Source organism: Acanthaster planci, linkage group LG10, assembly GCF_054643075.1.
Source record: "Acanthaster planci isolate LZ-2023a linkage group LG10, COTS_SCS, whole genome shotgun sequence".
In the NCBI taxonomy this organism is placed as follows: domain Eukaryota; kingdom Metazoa; phylum Echinodermata; class Asteroidea; order Valvatida; family Acanthasteridae; genus Acanthaster; species Acanthaster planci.
The window spans coordinates 19609334-19628389 of NC_141786.1; the positions used below are offsets into that span (position 1 = coordinate 19609334).

The following is a 19056-nucleotide window of genomic DNA, read 5'->3' on the forward strand; positions in this document are numbered from 1 at the left end:
CGCCTACCCTGCTGGTATCAATCCAGTCACACAGACATGACAAAGTCTACATGTTATGCATGTACATGTAGGTTGCTCGTGTGATAAAAACAGGATTTCACCAAAAATATTCGAACCGACTGGTCGAGTATTTCCTAAGTTTCACAGCTAAATTAGACTTGATAAGACTTACATTGTACATGTGTGTAATTGTTTAATGCTTTCAGATGGTAGTACTCATAACAAAAGGTCAATGCTGGTAAAAATGATTGGCATCACCATAAGAAATGCTTTCCTTTATGTACATGTTTATCTTGACTGACATCGAGGCTATCAAGTTGTCCTTCCATTGCAAAAATTGTAGCAATATTTTTTGGACATAAACTGAAAGGAAGTACAGTGTAGTCTGGAATTACAATAGTCTTTATAGAGGGCCTGTGTATGACATCAAGTTACAGGGCATTTCTTTCTTCCTCTAGGATAGGTTCAAGTAAACCTTTTGTGCATTCATTGTCATTAAATCTAAATAACAAAACATGTCCTCTGGGAGGGTGCTCCACACAGGCCCTCTGTAGGCCAAGTTGCTTACATTAGCATTATAGTAAAGTCCTCTAACATGGAACACTTGATTTTCACTTGACTTTCCTCATACAGTGTTGCCAGACGTCTTGTGGAAAAATCCTCAACTTCACACTAGCACTGTCACCTTCATGCTTGCTGTTCAACATTTGTGAACATTTTCAGAGTGATGAAATTTTGTCCGTTGAAAATTCAAAAACATTGGCATCTGGGAACTGGGCAAGAATTCTACTAAATGTTGCCTAATGTGCTGCACTTGAAAACATCTCCACAAATCCCACATAATTTAAGAAGATCTGTGAAGCTGATCAATTTCAATAAATTTTTATTACCTCAGTGAACATACAGTACCTACACAAAACTCTTTTGAAAATTTTGGGCCCAGTTTTAAAAGAGTCCATTCTGCCTTTTTCAGGAAAAAAGATCTGTGAAAGTTGTGCCAAAATAAAAATTTCAAAGAAACATTTTAGTGGATGAGTAAAATCAGGAACTTTGAATTAGAAAAGTGGGAGTTTAATGAAATTTCACTTATGAAAGTTGAGGTAAAAATATTGCTCCTGCAAGGCACTGGAGGAACATTATGGGCTTTGCAATAAGTGAAGGATGTTGTGTAACAACAGCAAAAGCTGAAGGATGCACTGTTTATTTTAATTGTAGGAGGAAGTCAGAGTAAGAGAAGATGATGGAGCAAGTACAGGCTGATGTGTGGGCAGCATCACCGGAGAGAGCAGAACCTGAGTAAGTTCCTTCCCAGCATCAGGTTATTCAAAGATGAGCTGGATTGAGAATCTAAACTGTACAATGTATTCCTGCAAATTTACTTCTCTTCTCCTTTTTTGTTAAATCTTAATGCCAGCCTACCCAGATCTGTCAAAATCCACCAGGAGGTTTGTGGAAGATAAAGCAGGATTGAGGAAGGTAGAGCCCAGCCCAGCCACTTTGATTTCACGAGGGACTTGATGCCTTTGTAGACTTTTGGAGAATGTACCATTGTGGAGAGGATTTTTTTAGGATTTGGGAAGATTCCCAGGAACCACAGTCTTTCTATGCTGTCCTTTTGTCTTGCTACTTGAATGATCTTTCTTAATTGTTTTGTCTTGACTCCAGTAGCTTGGATGAGTTCGGCCACATAGAGAATGATGAAGATGACTCTGACGTTAGCCTTAGCACAGACAGTGAAATTAGGTACGTGTACCTTGGCCAGAGACTATGTGTGAAAAGGTTCTGAATAACAGAAAAAAATAACAGTTCGATACAAAAACTTAGTATTATGTGTTCCAGTTTTAAAGTTTGACAATATAATGGAAGTGTCCACACAGAAAAGATATTGAACCTTTTTTATGTATCTGTGGGTAATTTCTTTGTTATCAAAGGAGAGGAGCAGGAAGAAGTCCAAGCATTCCAAAGAAACAAAAAGAGAAAAGAAAAAGTGAAAGAAATTTATTCCTTGTTTCAGTTTTGGGGTATTTTGTAGTGAAGTCACCTGTCTGGTTTTTTCGCAACTCAATTTGAAATCAACTCACAGAGTCAGTGATGACGTGTGATGTTTATCCCCATTTTGTTCTAAAGAAGTAAGCGCAGGAGAAACTGGGATCTTGTCTGGAACTCCTCCCCCACCCAATTGGGACCTTGTCTGGCACTCCTCCCTCACCCAATTGGGATCTTGTCTGGAACTCCTCCCCCACCCAATTGGGACCTTGTCTGGCACTCCTCCCTCACCCAATTGGGACCTTGTCTGGCACTCCTCCCCCACCCAATTGGGACCTTGTCTGGCTCTCCTCCCCACCCAATTGGGACCTTGTCTGGCACTCCTCCCCCACCCAATTGGGACCTTGTCTGGCACTCCTCCCCCACCCAATTGGGACCCTGTCTGCCACTCCTCCCCCACCCAATTGGGACCTTGTCTGCCACTCCTCCCCCACCCAATTGGGACCTTGTCTGCCACTCCTCCCCCACCCAATTGGGACCTTGTCTGGCACTCCTCTCCCACCCAATTGGGACCTTGTCTGCCACTCCTCTCCCACCCAATTGGGACCTTGTCTGGCACTCCTCCCCCACCCAATTGGGACCTTGTCTGCCACTCCTCTCCCACCCAATTGGGACCGTGTCTGCCACTCCTCCCCCACCCAATTGGGACCTTGTCTGTCACTCCTCTCCCACCCAATTGGGACCTTGTCTGGCACTCCTCTCCCACCCAATTGGGACCTTGTCTGGCACTCCTCCCTCACCCAATTAGGACCTTGTCTGGCACTCCTCCCCCACCCAATTGGGACTGTGTCTGGCACTCCTCTCCCACCCAATTGGGACCTTGTCTGCCACTCCTCCCCCACCCAAGTGGGACCTTGTCTGGCACTCCTCCCCCACCCAATTGGGACCTTTTCTTGCACTCCTCTCCCACTCAATTGGGACCTTGTCTGGCACTCCTCCCCCACCCAATTGGGACCTTGTCTGCCACTCCTCTCCCACCCAATTGGGACCTTGTCTGGCACTCCTCCTCCACCCAATTGGGACTGTGTCTGGCACTCCTCTCCCACCCAATTGGGACTGTGTCTGGCACTCCTCTCCCACTCAATTGGGACCTTGTCTGGCACTCCTCCCCCACCCAATTGGGACCTTTTCTTGCACTCCTCTCCCACCCAATTGGGACCTTGTCTGGAACTCCTCCCCCACCCAAATAAAAATAAGATATAAAAAAAGTAAACGAGAAAAACTGAAATGTGTTTTTGTTGACTCTGTTTTTAGGTCTCTTTATCCAAATTGCAAAGCCCCACAGTGATGTCTCTGCCCCAGAAAGGCCATCAAAGGTTATATGACTTCAGAAAAGTTGAACAGGTGTGCCCTTCATAACAAAAGACAGGGTCCCTCCACTCTGCCCCTTGCCCAAATCTTGGTTGTGGATGTGCCTTTTCAGTTTAAACCTTTGCTCATTTTGGCACAACACACATCTACTGTGCCTATAGCATTACCCTGTTGTATTCAAGAAGACTCCCACAGATCTTTGTGTGTTATTTCTGTTGATTTTATTTCCTGATATCAGAACCTACCCAGCCACTACATGCTCTGCGGAGTGCTGTATGCTTTCTGATATTTATCAGTGACTATTTCTGACACTAATGGGTGCAAGGGTGGATCCAGGGTCGTGGGGGCAGTGGGGGCTTTGTTCCTTCTCCAAAAAGAGCATCAGTATAAGATTTCAGAAATTGAAGGGAATTTAGTGGGCTTGCAAAACTGTGTGGAAAACCCCACTATGTAGCAATAGCTCTGGATCTGCCCTTCGGTTGAAACCTTCACCCGTAACCTTTTGATTTAAAAAAAAACAGCAAAAAGTCGACTTTACTTGACATTTTGGTGATTTGTTTTTCTGTGTTTAGATTTGGGCAGACCTGCTTGCCACTGCAATAGCTCCCTACGTTGAGGCTGGCTAACTTTTCCTGCATACGGTGCGACTGGACTGACCAGAGATGAAATCTCCGATGTTGAAGACAGGCCTTACATTGTGAACAGTAGAAGGTAAGAGTGTCATGTGATTGATGTCGGCTTTTGGCCAGTAAACAATGAATGTAAACCTCACAAAGGAAAGGAGCAACTGTTTTGGGAGACCCTCCATTCAAAGGTCAGTCCATCATTTGCCCTTTGTGGATTATGTTTCTTTGAGGCAACAAAATTACTTGAAGTCTAAAGAAGGTTGCCTAAGAATCAACTTGATGACGTTTAATCTCAGTGAATACTATTATTCTGAGAAAAACAATGTTTTTAAGATTTCTAATTCAGCTCAAAAGTTGCCGAGTCATATTTGAATTGCACCTGAATTCAGCATCTAGGACAGGTTCTTACGTTTAGTCAAATGCAGCCTTGCAATGTCTCATGCTGAACCTATAAATTATGTCATGTAGAATCTGTGCATGCATCGTGTTACAACGCTTGCATGCGTGCTTCTAATAGCAACTATCCAAATCTTTATCACATCGTTGGTAATGGCCTCCTTTCACAGTTTGCAAGAAAAATGAATTTCACTGGGAGTTTAGCTCCATAACCATCTTTAATCAAAGTTTACTTTTCCACAATAATTTTATCCGTTAGTTTTTTGGATAACTGCAAATGATGGACTGTACCTTTGATATTTAGAATCCAACAGAAATTAAACAAGTCAGATTCAACGAGTGTTTCCTTCTAGATGCTTTGAAACATCAGTTGTTACAGTAGCCCCACTATTGATAAAGATGTGGTCATTTTAATATAGGACAGAGATTCTGTTCATGAACTGAAAGACCTATCCATCTTGAGCAGAAGCACCCCCTCATTGGCTGAAAAAAGCCATTTAGGTGGGGAGTTTTCATTTTGTTTGTAAGAATGCAGTTGCCATGTGTGCAAATTTCATTGTTGTTTGTGAACCAGTGAAGTGCAGTTTCCACAAAAGGAGCCTGCTTTGCCAGGAAAATTGTGCCCTTTCTTAGTCCGGCTCAGACCTCATACCCATAAAGGAGGGTTAGTTTTTTTTCAGAAATATGTTTTAGCTGAAGCTAAGCTCATTCTTTTGTGCTTGATTTTTTCCCCAGACTTTGTTATAAAGAAGCTGTGCATATGCCCAAGGAGGACCAGACCATGGTGCAGATTAGAAGAGCGCCCTCACCTCTTTCAACCTTATGGAGGCAAGATGGAGGACAAGATCCTATAGGGCTTCCCTGAGATGATTCATGAGAATATCACAGAGAGAAACTCAGATAAATGCCCGTCCTCACCTCCGTGACTGAGGAAGAGTTTCCACAGCAGGATCTCAGGCAGTGGTTCACACAGGCAAGGAAAAGACTGCAGTTCCTTGCTTCGACAGTGATGTAAATCTGTGCTGGGGACTGGGGCTGAATATGCTGGATGCCAAGGGACACTAGGGGGCGCTATTCATGATGTACAATGTACACTGTGTGTACCACAAACATATAAACACAGTCTCAAATGTGTAACCATGATTTTATAAGTATGGGCAAACAGTGGGTGAAACGATGGATGGCAGCGTGTTCAGTGCACATTACGGGTAATGCTCTTACATTGCTTGTATTTGTTTACATGCGCTCCCAAAATGTGCTCCATTTTTTGCTCTTCAGCACTGGTATCTCATCTTTTCAAATGTTGCAACTGCATCCTTGTCAATCTACATGCAATCAATTTTGCAATCAAAAAATGGCTTCAGACAATTTTCTGGCTGGAATTCTTCAACTTTGTGTAAATTCCTGATATCAAGGGGTGAATTTGCCCATAGTTTTGATTTTAGTCGGTCACCACACTAATCACTAAAATGTCAGTGTAGTTTGGAATGTGATCTGGTAGTCTATGCGTTTATATGTTTGTGGTGTGTACACATGTAAATCTGTGTCTTGGACTGGGCCATGACTTACAGTGAGGGCGGGAACAGTGAATGGTACAGAACACTAGGGGGCGCTGTTTATGACACAATCAATTTTTTTACACTTTCGCCCCTTCATCTTACATCAAAACTGTGTGTTATCTGCCTTTTTAATGCTACTAAATGCATTTTGGCTGTTGGGGAGTTTCAAAAATACCTCAAAATACCTCTGCATTTTTGTCACTGCCACAAAATTGTGAGCAGGAGATGACCCAATAACAGCCCCTCCCCCGATCAAAAAGGAACCAGGGAATGTAAATGTGAACCCTGTTAATCAGAGCAATGTAAACCCAACATTCTGCTTGTAACATGGACATTTGGAGGTCCCAATCTCTTTGTTCTTCACTGGTTTCATTCTGATAATACAAGGTTCCTATTAATACAAAGTAATCAGCCAAGTCTGATGGACCTCTTACTCATGAAGTTGGACTGCATTCCCCCCCCCCCTTCACAGATTTACACCCCTGCCGTCCTGTACTGAAGCAAGTCTGTATGTTTGTACATGTATATTAGTGGGAAAGAGTTCCAAACATAGGCATCACTTGACACCCTTTGTACAAACACTACCAGGCTGGGCCAGGAAATTCCAAGCAGTAAACACTTCAATATTTTCCCTGCTGAATTTGAATTTTTAGGACCATATAGCCTCCCAATGGCTGATTTACATGTCTCATTGAAAGCAGAAATGAGCAATGTCAGTGTACATGTATGGAACTCTTTGCATAATGCTTTCATCGAAGTTCATGACTGAAAAGGTATTTTCCGATTTAAAGTAACTGTACTTGGTCAGAGTACATTTCAACAACCATTCCAAATAATTTACTCCCAAATTTGGGCATATTTCTTGCTTTTAATTCATTTTAATTCAATCAGGTTCGCATAGCAGCTCTTTCCTCATCTTCCACCTCAATGGCCTGGGTTCGAATCCCACCAAGGCCCACAACCTCTGAAATCTAAAGATTTATTTTCCTCTTCATTGCCACTCAAAGTCATCCTGCAATTAGAGCTGAATGTTCATTGGATGACCAGAAATAAAAGAATAATGATTTTTTCATGGCAGCCATAAACATGTAATCTCTATGGGATGAAATTCAATGGGCCATCATTATCATGGGGGGGTGCTAGTGTGAAGGCTTTGAAGGTGGGAAGAAAACTGCAGATAAATAATCACAGAGAAATTCAAGGAATATAGTAGGGACTGAGAACCTAATCCACACGTCGGCTTGAGCTAGATTTGACTCTGGGTCGCTGAAGTGTTTAAAGTGAGGAAAGTATCGCCATGCCAACCTGTCTCCCCAAAATGAAATAAACTCATATTGTTATCACAATGCAATACTTCAAAACTGTAATTTGTCATCTCAGTGCTAGAAGGTCCTTACTGAATAACTGCATTAAATGGTCCTTATTAAAAAATAACATTTTAAACATGAAACTAGGCAAGAAAATTTCTTGAAATTTAAATATGTTGTTCCCAAAAAACTAGTTTAATAACAAATAAATGTTATTTGTTTCAAAGCAACATTTCCTTCATGCCCAGAGTAAGACCCTAAAAGTATTTTCAAAAATGTTAGTTTTGCTGTAATGACCTTTTAGCACTGACCCGTCAAATTTGTACCATAAAATAGTCACCATTTGGAAAAACTAGAGTCTAAAGTGATAGGAAAGTTTAAAAGTGACCAATGTTTTGCACATTTCAAATCTCCCCATTTCCCATTCAGACAAAATACCAGTTCTGTACCCACCAACTGTCTAGCTCACCCAGTGGCCATTCCAAACCTCAGTGTAACAAGTGTTTTTTATTACCCCCTGGAAATGGTTCTCTGTGGCCTTGTGTTTTCCTAGTGTAAGTCTTTTAATTATTAGCCTTTCCAATTTTAATTATCTCAAAAATTCTGAATCAGAAACTTGCTTGGTTTGCACATTTTAGCTTGCTGTGGAAATATGCCTTTTCCGTGTGTATTTATCAAAATTTTACTATGTATCAGAACCTCTTCAATCATTCTGTTTTTAATGGAATAAATGTTAAAACTAACAGAATTGTTTTGTTGAATTATATTTGTGAATGTGTAGTACATGTACTTTGCCTCTGAGCACATTCCCCCAATCTCAACCATTTTACACTGCCAGAGTTACATCTGTTTCCTATCTTTAGATTTTACACAGCAGCCCCATCCTAAGCCCTGCCAGTCTTAAACATCTTCCAAGCTCCTTATATAAAGTTTCCTCTTCGAGCCTTTTAGTCTTCATCCTATAAGGGCTCCAATAAACCCACTAAGCAATATGGAACATTAAGAAGCTATGTCCTTCAACCCCATGGGATCCTTAGGCCTCTAATACTGATAGTCCCAAGCCCTCAGCCATCCACTCTACCCTTCCTATCAGCTCTCAGACTTCCAGCCCCTAGGCCTTCCACCCTTGCCTATCTCCAGTACAGAGTCTGGCTGAAAAATATTCTAAGTCCAAACAATGGAAGGTTTAATATTTAGAAACGAACACATTTCTTCAAGAAAGTGCCGTGGCATAGCGGTTAAGGACCCTAACTGCAATGCACAAGGACCTGGGTTCAATCCCAGGTGGGCATGCACAATTTTGTTAAAAAACTTAGTATATATAAAAAAAAAAAAAAAAAACCTCCTTTTCCCGGGGACCCCAGGATTTGAACCGGGATCCCCTGGCCTGGCAGCCAGCTAGCTAACCACCAGGCCAATTGCCTCTTGATATAAATCATTTCGGAACTAATATTTAAAGGTTAGGATTGCGCAATTTCAAAAAAGGTCAGAGGACATAGCTAATCTGCATATATTTAAATAAACAAAATTTGAATATGCAAACACACAGCAGAGACAGCATACCAATGAGGGTAGAAACGGACGGATAAGTACCCAATTTGATGTATTCAGTTTGATATAAATTCATACGTCAATCAAGTGTAAGCACTTCTATACTGACTGCTTCAAATTATTCATTTTAATATTATGTACAAGTATCTGTCAGAAAAAATCAACTGGTGTAAATTAAAATCACTTTAAGATCCGGTGAACATGGAAATTTCTTTCAATCAGAGGCATCTCTGAAAAATTTGGCAGTAACAAGCCTCTTGTTCCAGCTATTGGTAACTTGGAATATCAGGAATTTACAATACCTGCTTTTGCAATTTGAAAAAAAAATCCACAATCAAGAGAAGAAAAAAAAATTAAATACCGGCCCAGCTTTTTTCAAGCTTCAAGATTTCAAAGAGTTCTAATCTATCAACATTTTGCAGCTAAAGACATAATTTTTTTGACAGATTTAGTCTATCTAATGCATAGAATGCAAAATACTGATTATTTGGTAAACTAAATGATCATGTTTGGAAACCAACTTGAAGGGTAGCTGCAATCAATTTGTTTGAATACAAACCTTCCAAATGCATCCTCTTTTTCTCAATTCACCTGATTTCTGGCTTTTCTTTCAGTATTTCAAAGGGTAATTTACTGTCTTTTAGGTTTTATGCAAATGAGCATTTCCATATTCATAGTAAAAGTGTGATATATCATTCCAGGAAGAAAGCTTCAATGTTGGACGGGAATTCTGCTCAAACGAAATCCTCAAGTTCATTTTTGTAGATTTTGCTGGACACAAATTTCTCCTTTTTACTGATTCATTGTTGTTTTTTGTTCATGGCAATAAGCATTAAATTCTTCATCAGACCCTTTATTAGACTGGACTTCATAGCAATAGCGCCCTCTGTTGTCCAGGAAAGCTTGGATAATTTAAAGTATTAAAAAGGTGCACTTTTCAATATACATGTATATATGTATGTAAAAACACACCGAACAAGCTTATAAAGTTTTTTTAAAAAATGTTTTCAAACATATTGCATTGCAGCTACGCTTTAAAATAAGATTATTTCTTTTTCTAGAGACAAATATACACCCTCGATACCAAAGATGTCCGGCCAAATTTGCTTTTTCCTTTGACTAAAAATGTCTACATTGCAAGCCTGAAATCCTGTTTGCTACACGTATGTTAGGACAATGCTGGATACTTTTTTGCAAACTTAATATTTGAGCTTTGCAGCACCCTGTTTGTACTGGCCAAGTCTGTGAGGTGAAGCCCCTCCAAGGACCACGGTAGACAGGAATCACTGCTTTGGAGCACCCTGTTTGTACTGGCCAAGTCTGTAAGGTGAAGCCCCTCCAAGGACCACGGTAGACAGGAACCACTGCTTTGCAGCACCCTGTTTGTACTGGCCAAGTCTGTAAGGTGAAGCCCCTCCAAGGACCACGGTAGACAGGAATCACTGCTTTGCAGCACCCTGTTTGTACTGGCCAAGTCTGTGAGGTGAAGCCCTCCAAGGACCACGGTAGACAGGAACCACTGCTTTGCAGCACCCTGTTTGTACTGGCCAAGTCTGTGAGGTGAAGCCCCTCCAAGGACCACGGTAGACAGGAATCACTGCTTTGCAGCACCCTGTTTGTACTGGCCAAGTCTGTGAGGTGAAGCCCCTCCAAGGACCACGGTAGACAGGAATCACTTCACCCTGCTTGGCTCGCTGATTTTCCTTTGCCTGCACAGATGAGAAAAAAAAGTCATGGGTCTCTTTAGAGCATTATGTTACATTAAATTATTCGAAAAGAAAGAGCAAGATTCTTGGTAATATGGCTAACAACTAACTTTGCAGGTTGTTAAAAATCATCTTTTTTGGGCAAAAGTCATATTTTTTTATGTAAAGTAGATTTTCTTAATTTCTTGTAACTTGTATGATGGAAGTATCCAAAGCATTTTGTTCTTGAATTAACCGTGTATACAATTATTTCAAACACTCCTTATCACAAACCACTGTAAAGAAAAGGACAGCTATGGAAGCTGGATATAAAGTTTGTCATCTGACATTCTGCAAAGTGCATTTTAGCCTTATGACTAGTCTCTGATTTCTTGTTTTTTTATAGTCTTGTTACCAGCCACTCCTTTTCTTTCAAAATACAGCCATATCCAATCTTGCTTTGGGCCATTCATATGTGAAAGAAAGAATGCAAAGCTTCAGGTTTCTTTCAAGTTCATATGTGCTGACTTGTCAACCGTCTTTTTTGAAGGCTGAACAACCTATCAACTATGGGAGATACTGCGCTTCAATCACTGTCCATTCTTATGAAAATCATATGTTACATCATGCATGAAAAATGAAGATTTCATCTCAATTGGCCTCAGTAAATCAAAGTTTAAGTCACCCTGATTGTCTAAATGAAAAAAAAAGAGAAAAGGGATTGAGGTTATACTGCAACTGAAGCAGAATAGTCAGGCTCCTTCTGATTTAGAGTGGATGATAAATGACGTAGATTGAGGGAACAAAATCCAAAATGGCCGTTTTGTGATTAAAGCCCAGTGGGCCCATAATAGAGAAGAATTATAGATGTGCCCATTACAGCCAGGAGCTGAATTCGGATTTAGTTGTTTTAGAAGAATCAGAATGTTAAAATTCTGCCAATTCTTCATTTAAAATATAGAACAAAAAAGATTTCTGAAGCATTCTTGAAACACATAGCATATTTTTCTTGAGTGATTTTTAGTGCTGTTTTGAGTCATTTAAATCATGATTAAAATGAATGCTTTAAATCAAACAACCCTGCCAATTTGTTGAAATCAGGTTTTCAAATTTATTTATTTATTTTCTTTCTGGCAAGTTGTCATTCAAAGAAAATAAAGACAGAAGACCATTCTGATGATGCATCTGAAGACACATTTTGGGAAAATTGCCTTTGGAAATGCGCAAGCCTTCACACGACAAACGTGCATATCAGTTACTATAATTCATGGCAAATGATGGACTATACCTTGAACACATGGGAAGCTATGATCACTATTCACATCAAACATACAGGGACAGTTGGCATATAAAATTTCTCATGGTTTTAAAAGAATCAAGCATGGCTCACCTACTGTATGCTCCTTCAGCCAGGTAACTTCATCTCCAAGAAAGGCCACAGTAAACACAACACTGAAACGAATACAAGAAGAATCCAATTTGTTAAATCTTCAGCAATTTCAAGCCATGGTGCCTTTGCAAATGACCCCAGAAACACAAGACACTTTAGCTCATGACTCCATATTTACTGGAGGTGTATTTAAAGCCAAACTCTTGAAGAACAAGTCCCAGCTGTGTAAAAGATCCCTCAATGAAACTGCTTACAGCTAGGATTGGTCACTCAAGCCTGGATGGTTACAAGCTCATGTTCACCTGCAGGTTCATGTTGCTTAGACTAGAGCAAGGATTGGTCACTCATCAAGCCTGGATGGTTAGAGGCTCAATTTACTTGCAGGTTCATGTTGCTGAGACTAGAGCTAGGACTGGTCACTCATCAAGCCTGGATGGTTAGACGCTCAAATTCACCTGTTGGTTCATGTTGCTGAGACTAGAGCTAGGATTGGTCACTCAAGCCTGGATGGTTAGAGACTCAAATTCACCTGTTGGTTCATGTTGCTGAGACCAGAGCTAGGATTGGTCACTTAAGCCTGGATGATTAGAGGCTCAAGTTCACCTGCTGATTCATGTTGCAGAGGCTGGAGCTAGGATTGGTCACTCGTCAAGCCTGGATGGTTTGTGTCTCAAATTTACCTGCAGGTTCATATTGCAGAGACTAGAGCTAGGATTGGTCACTCATCAAGCCTGGATGATTTGACGCTCAAATTCACTTGCTGGTTCATGTTGCTGATACTGGAGCTAGGATTGGTCACTCATCAAGCCTGGATGATTTGACGCTCAAATTCACTTGCTGGTTCATGTTGCTGAGACTAGAGCTAAAGTACAGGTTAGAATTTTAGCTGACATGCAAACATGCTTAGTGTCAGCATGTACCGAGTCAAACAGACATAAAAGGAGATAATCGCACAGACGAAACACGCTGACCCTGCATAACAGAGAATGCCGACACCGCAATCCAATCTACTAAGTATAAACATGCACACGCTAACCGCAAATCCCAGAACGGCAAGGCCTTTAATGACCGGATGGCATTTTCCCAGTTTCCCACAACAATAAGTATTCAGTTTGACTGCAGCTCAAGTTATCTTCAAATCCCAGGGAAATGTGGTTAGTAGTTTACCTTGTATGAAGCAGGCGTCACAAATCACATTGGAAGATAAAGTGTTTTGTTTGACCATGCAGGATCGATGAAAGTGCCATGCAGGCAACACTTTTGGTTTATGTCCGAGTCGTTCCAAAACTTCTGAATCAGGCACAGAAAATATTCGAGCGTGAAATCAATTTTTCAGCCGAGAACTATAACTAGCAATTTTTATGATAAAGCATTTCCTAAATTAGAGAAAACTGTTTGTAAGAAATCCACAAAATATAAACAGGGTTCGGCCTCACCGGTCCACTAGCCACATTTTAGTCAAGACAGCCCATATGGCAGCAATCCTAGCATACACATAGATAGTTGTTGCCATACTCGCCATACTAGAGCAGAGTGTGTTCAAAATCGCGTGAATATAAATTAAATGTGAAGTGGGGATTTTTTCCCATCAGTTTCGACCTTCGAGCTGAAAAATCTACCAAAACAAATTGCTCTGATTGTGACAAAATTACGACCAAATTAAATGGCAAAGATCGTACCAAAATGATAAAAAGTCGGATCTGCATGTTCGATGTGCATATCTGCATGGGAGGTTCTATCTAGGCACATACCGGGTACAGTCATGAATAATACAGCATATGACGTACAGTGTACACATGAATAAAACATGTGATGTTTCATGAGCCGATACTGCATTCACCAGGCACAGCGCAACCAGGGTATGCTTTTTCTCAGATTATGTACTCGTTAGCCTAGGTCGGCGGTCTGCCTAGGAGAGGGACAATGTTATTTCCAACCCGGGTAGGTAGTACTCGTTAGCCTAGGTTGGCGGTCTGCCTAGGAGAGGGACAACGTTATTTCCAACCCGGGTAGGTAGTACTCGTTAGCCTAGGTTGGCAGGCTGCCTAGGAGAGGGACATTGTTGTTTCCAACCCGGGTAGGTAGTACTCGTTAGCCTAGGTTGGCAGTCTGCCTAGGAGAGGGACAACGTTATTTCCAACCCAGGTAGGTAGTACTCGTTAGCCTAGGTTGGCAGGCTGCCTAGGAGAGGGACAATGTTGTTTCCAACCCAGGTCGGTAGTACTCGTTAGCCTAGGTTGGCGGTCTGCCTAGGAGAGGGACAACGTTATTTCCAACCCAGGTAGGTAGTACTCGTTAGCCTAGGTTGGCAGGCTGCCTAGGAGAGGGACAATGTTATTTCCAACCCGGGTAGGTAGTACTCGTTAGCCTAGGTTGGCAGGCTGTCTAGGAGAGGGACAATGTTATTTCCAACCCAGGTAGGTAGTACTCGTTAGCCTAGGTTGGCAGTCTGCCTAGGAGAGGGCAATGTTATTTCCAACCTGGGTAGGTAGTACTCGTTAGCCTAGGTTGGCAGTCTGCCTAGGAGAGGGCAATGTTATTTCCAACCTGGGTAGGTAGTACTCGTTAGCCTAGGTCGGCGGTCTGCCTAGGAGAGGTACATTGTTATTTCCAACCCGGGTAGGTAGTACTCGTTAGCCTAGGTTGGCGGTCTGCCTAGGAGAGGGACAACGTTATTTCCAACCCGGGTAGGTAGTACTTGTTAGCCTAGGTTGGCGGTCTGCCTAGGAGAGGGACATTGTTATTTCCAACCCAGGTAGGTAGTACTCATTAGCCTAGGTTGGCAGGCTGCATAGGAGAGGGACATTGTTATTTCCAACCCGGGTAGGTAGTACTCGTTAGCCTAGGTTGGCAGGCTGTCTAGGAGAGGGACAATGTTATTTCCAACCCGGGTAGGTAGTACTCGTTAGCCTAGGTTGGCAGTCTGCCTAGGAGAGGGACATTGTTATTTCCAACCCAGGTAGGTAGTACTCGTTAGCCTCGGTCGGCGGTCTGCCTAGGAGAGGGGCAATGTTATTTCCAACCCGGGTAGGTAGTACTCGTTAGCCTAGGTTGGCAGTCTGCCTAGGAGAGGGACATTGTTATTTCCAACCCAGGTAGGTAGTACTCGTTAGCCTCGGTCGGCGGTCTGCCTAGGAGAGGGACATTGTTATTTCCAACCCGGGTAGGTAGTACTTGTTAGCCTAGGTTGGCAGGCTGCCTAGGAGAGGGACAACTCTGATCATAAACCTGTGCAGATAGAGCTCATTAACCTTAGTTGGCAGTCTATTCCCATAGCTGTTAGCATGTGACAGCAGTCACACCCCTGGCAAAGTTAGTTTTAAAGAATATGTCAGTCTTTGCATGTGAAGACTTTCCCGGCAGAGCGACCGGATAAGATCAACAGTGGATCCAACGGTCATGAAGGCGGTGTCAGCAAGCGCTGTGGAATGCGTTAGAGCATGGACATGACATGTAGTAAGTCCTGGTCATCCACTTCAGCCTGGCAGTCGATCTCCAATTGTAACGGTTCATTGTGCCATTGGACAAAGACTCACCAGGTCGAGAGAGTGGGACGACCCCTGTGCAATGATTCTCCCACTATAAAACACTTACACGGGTCCGTTATGCAAATCATCATTGATCTGCCATCCCTCTCAAAGTCTTGCAATGATAGGCGAGTGGCGGTGGCAACAGGTGTTTGGTGAGTGTCAGTCCCGAGGTTAAAACACTGGCACATGATAGACTTAGTCATTGTACGCCATTGTGACATCAGGGAAGTCTGCGCCACAAGAGGAGCTGCGTGTTGGACGGACCAGTCCAGACGGATCGGTCCTAAACCTGCACATCCCACTGCCACACAGAAACAAACCCAAGAAAATCAGAGCCTCCTTCAACACAGCCAAGCTGAAGAATGTGTCCTACCTCTCCAAGTTCTAACAGACTCTTGACAAGAAATTCCAAGAGGGCCTACCCTCTAACAGTGATAGCATGGGGAAATAGTCCACCTTAACCTCTTCGCTACGGAGGACAGCGACACCGCAACATTGTGTGAGGATTAGTGCATACCATACCATACCAGCTGCTGGTTCAATAGGGCCTGCTGCTGGACAAAGACCTCCATTCATGGCATGCCACAGCCCAGCAGGAGGAGGAGGTGCTTGGCCTGAAAGCAAGGACTCACTAAGACTAGTTTGATGAAAACAATCAGAACATCCAAATGGCCCTCTCTTCCAAGAACAAAGCCTACTCCGAATGGCAGAACGATCGCACCTCAAATCACTCCCTGTTAAGGTGCAGACTGAGCTGCGAGAGATGCAGGACAAGTGGTGGCAGGCGAAAGCTGAAGAAGTCTAGTTGTAAGCTGACACCCATAATGCCGAGAAGTTCTTCAGCTCCCTCTATTGTCAGGAACATCTTTCCACCGGTCATCCTCAACAGACTGGTCACGGTCTCTGAGCGAACTCTCTCCCAAGCACAGTGCAGCTTTAGACATGCCAGAAGCACGGTGGACATTATATTTGCTGTGAGACAATTACAAGACAGTGTACGGAACACAACATACCCTTCTACACGTTGTTCATTGACTTGGCCAAGGCATTTGACAAGGTCAACAGAGAAGCTCTCTGGACTGTGCTTGAACGAATCGGATGCCCAAAGAAGTTCATCAAAGTGATATGGCTCTTTCACGACGGCATGACTGGTCAGGTCCTCACTAGTGGCGAAGCGACCAAGGAGTTTGCAATCAGCAACAGGGCTGCGTCTTGGCACCGGTCCTATTTGACAAGGAGATTAACACCTGCATCAGGAAAACAAGCCAAGTGCTAGGGAGACTCCCCAACAGAGTCCTGAACCAGCACAACGTGTGCCTGATGAACAAATTCAAAGTTTACAATGCCGTCGTTCTCCCCTCGCTCCTCTATGGATGTGAATCATGGACACTATATTGCAGGCACATCAAAAAGCTAAAGAGCTTTTACATGCGTGCTCTCCGCTCCATCCCTTGTATCCAGTGGCATGACCGCTTGAAACAGAATCAGTGCTAATCAAGGCCCAACTGAGATGGGTGGAGCACGTCATTCACATGGAGGAGCACCGGATGCCAAGACACCTGCTGTACGGTGAATTGGTGTGTGGCAAACAAAGCAGGGCCGGTCCAAGAAGAGGTTCAAAGACTGTGTCAAATATAACCTTCAGATGTGCGAAATACACCCTAAGGACCTTGAGTCTCAAACCAGCAACAGATCACTATGGCAATCGCTTGTGCACAAGGCTAGCTCCAGGTTCGAGGAGGCCTGTCAACAAAATGTGATTGTAGCAAGGGAAAATGCCACCAGCGAGACAGCCGGCTGATGACAATGACTGACTTGCAGTGCCCCCACTGTCCCAAACTTTGCGCATCCAGCTTCAGATTGCGCAGCCACCTTTGAGTTCGAGTTGCTTTAAAACGATGATGTCTTCTTTGAATCCGAAGGACCACTACCACACACATATACCTGACTTGTGCCCGTTTGTACTCCACACACCCTCACAGTTTCATGCTTAATATTTTTTATCAAAATGTGCCTGACTTTTTGTGCCTGTTTGTACTCCACATGTGCCCACAATTTAAAAAACCTAAGTATGAAATAATGGGTGCATGTGGAGTATATATGGGTGCAAGTTAAGTACATTTAAGAAAAAGAAATACTAAGTATAAAATTGTGGGCCCTTGTGGAGAACAAACGGGTGCAAGTCAGGTACATTTGAGAAAAAGAAATAGTATGCATGAAATTGTGGGCGCATGTGGAGTACAAACAGAGCAAGTCAGATACAGGAGCCTACCCGTACAGTACATGTTTTATCTATGTTACGTCATATGTTTCATACAGTTGGGGTCAAAGGATTAGGATGGTTGGGATGGTAGGAGGAAAATGAGCTATCCTCCTATCCCATACGGCCTGCATTTCAAAAAGCCTCTCCTAATCAAACTCCTTCTGCTTGGCTTCTTGTGCCGACCCTGTTTAAAACCTTGTTTAAAACCGCTTGAGCAGCTGGAAGCTGTTAGGTAGACTCCTGCATGTGGGCGGCCCAGACGTGATGGTCGTGTGCTCATCGGCCACAAGCAGAGTCGGCTCTCGGTCCTGTCTGTGCGACCAGGCAGCTGTTTTTAGAGATAGCACTGCCTGTCTCATTCAGAGGATTCCCATGGTGGGGTAAACAAAGCCTGCTCATCTTAATAACCCTTGCCGGACTATTGCATCTGGTGGGGCTCCATTACTGTGATCGAAAGAGTGAACTTGCTTTGAAAGACTGTCAGGAACGGCAATGTTACTGCACAAAAGACACTAACGAGAAAAGATTGGGTACTGGCCCTGTATTTCAATAAATCTTTCCGTAATATCTTTTTTCTTAGCCAAAAAAATTATGGCGTATTTACGGAAAGCTAAACCATATTGTTGCTTTGTATTTTATTATCTCTTGATGGGAAATACAGAAAATCTGTTATTACGTAAAATCATGATTGGACAATTCTGGCGAGGGAACCTTTAAAAATATCATAGTAAACACTTCCAGTTTTGAATTCAGAAGTCAATGGATATGGAGGTACATGTATAACAAAGGGCAGAGGTAACACAACTTGAACATTTAACAAGCAAATGAAGCAAAATAAACAGAGGGACTGACAAAGTCTGTAAGTTTTTCCAAACAACCATCTGATTCAGTCTACAACAGGTATTGAACACATGACAAAAAATCATGGTGTGTTGAGTGACCCAAGGTCAGTCTCTGGAAACCGCAAACCACTTAAAACAGTAACCACCTATTACAAGCCCACTGGTATTGCAAACAGTCCTTCATAGTAAGTAATCTACTAATGCAAAATTTCTCCACAACTTCCCCTCAATAAATAAACTGCTACTTGCGGGTAAATTGTGGGGAAAGTATTCACTCTCCCCACAATTTGAGATGACTCCTAAATGTCAGGAAAACCTACCGCTCCGGTGCAAAAAGGGACCAACAACGGCATTTGGATACCTCTCAAGCTACGTTGCTGGCAAATGGTGCTCAGCTCTCAGACTCTCTCATAAGGAATGTGCAGAAACTTGTGGGTCCTTACAAGTCCTGCGATGCTCAGTGGGAAGAACTGAGCTCAACAGCCTATGATGTGGCTAAAGAAGTATTTGGTTTCCGTAAACGTAAACATGAAGATTGGTTTGACGAAAA

At 42.7% G+C, this 19056-nt stretch overlaps 1 protein-coding gene and 1 long non-coding RNA gene across 3 annotated transcripts in view; one reads left to right on the top strand and one right to left on the bottom strand.

Moving 5' to 3' along the window:
- The first annotated feature begins 1139 nt into the window (after nt 1-1139).
- LOC147797949 (uncharacterized) lies at nt 1140-8006 on the top strand. 2 transcript variants are annotated; one of them, XR_015426730.1, is made up of 4 exons: nt 1140-1296; nt 1669-1743; nt 3930-4068; nt 5115-8006. It is a non-coding gene; the product is annotated as an uncharacterized LOC147797949 (long non-coding RNA). The 2 variants fall into 2 exon arrangements; XR_015426729.1 differs by having other exon boundaries at nt 1141-1296; nt 1666-1743.
- A 907-nt stretch (nt 8007-8913) lies between these two features.
- LOC147797950 (uncharacterized) overlaps nt 8914-19056 on the bottom strand; it is a 36248-nt gene continuing 26105 nt past the window's right edge. Inside the window, exons 8-9 of the mRNA XM_087142268.1 lie at nt 11872-11933; nt 8914-10505 (exon numbers count right to left, since the gene is read on the bottom strand). The gene's annotated coding sequence lies outside the window, so the exon portion shown is untranslated. The remainder of the gene's footprint in view (nt 10506-11871; nt 11934-19056) is intronic.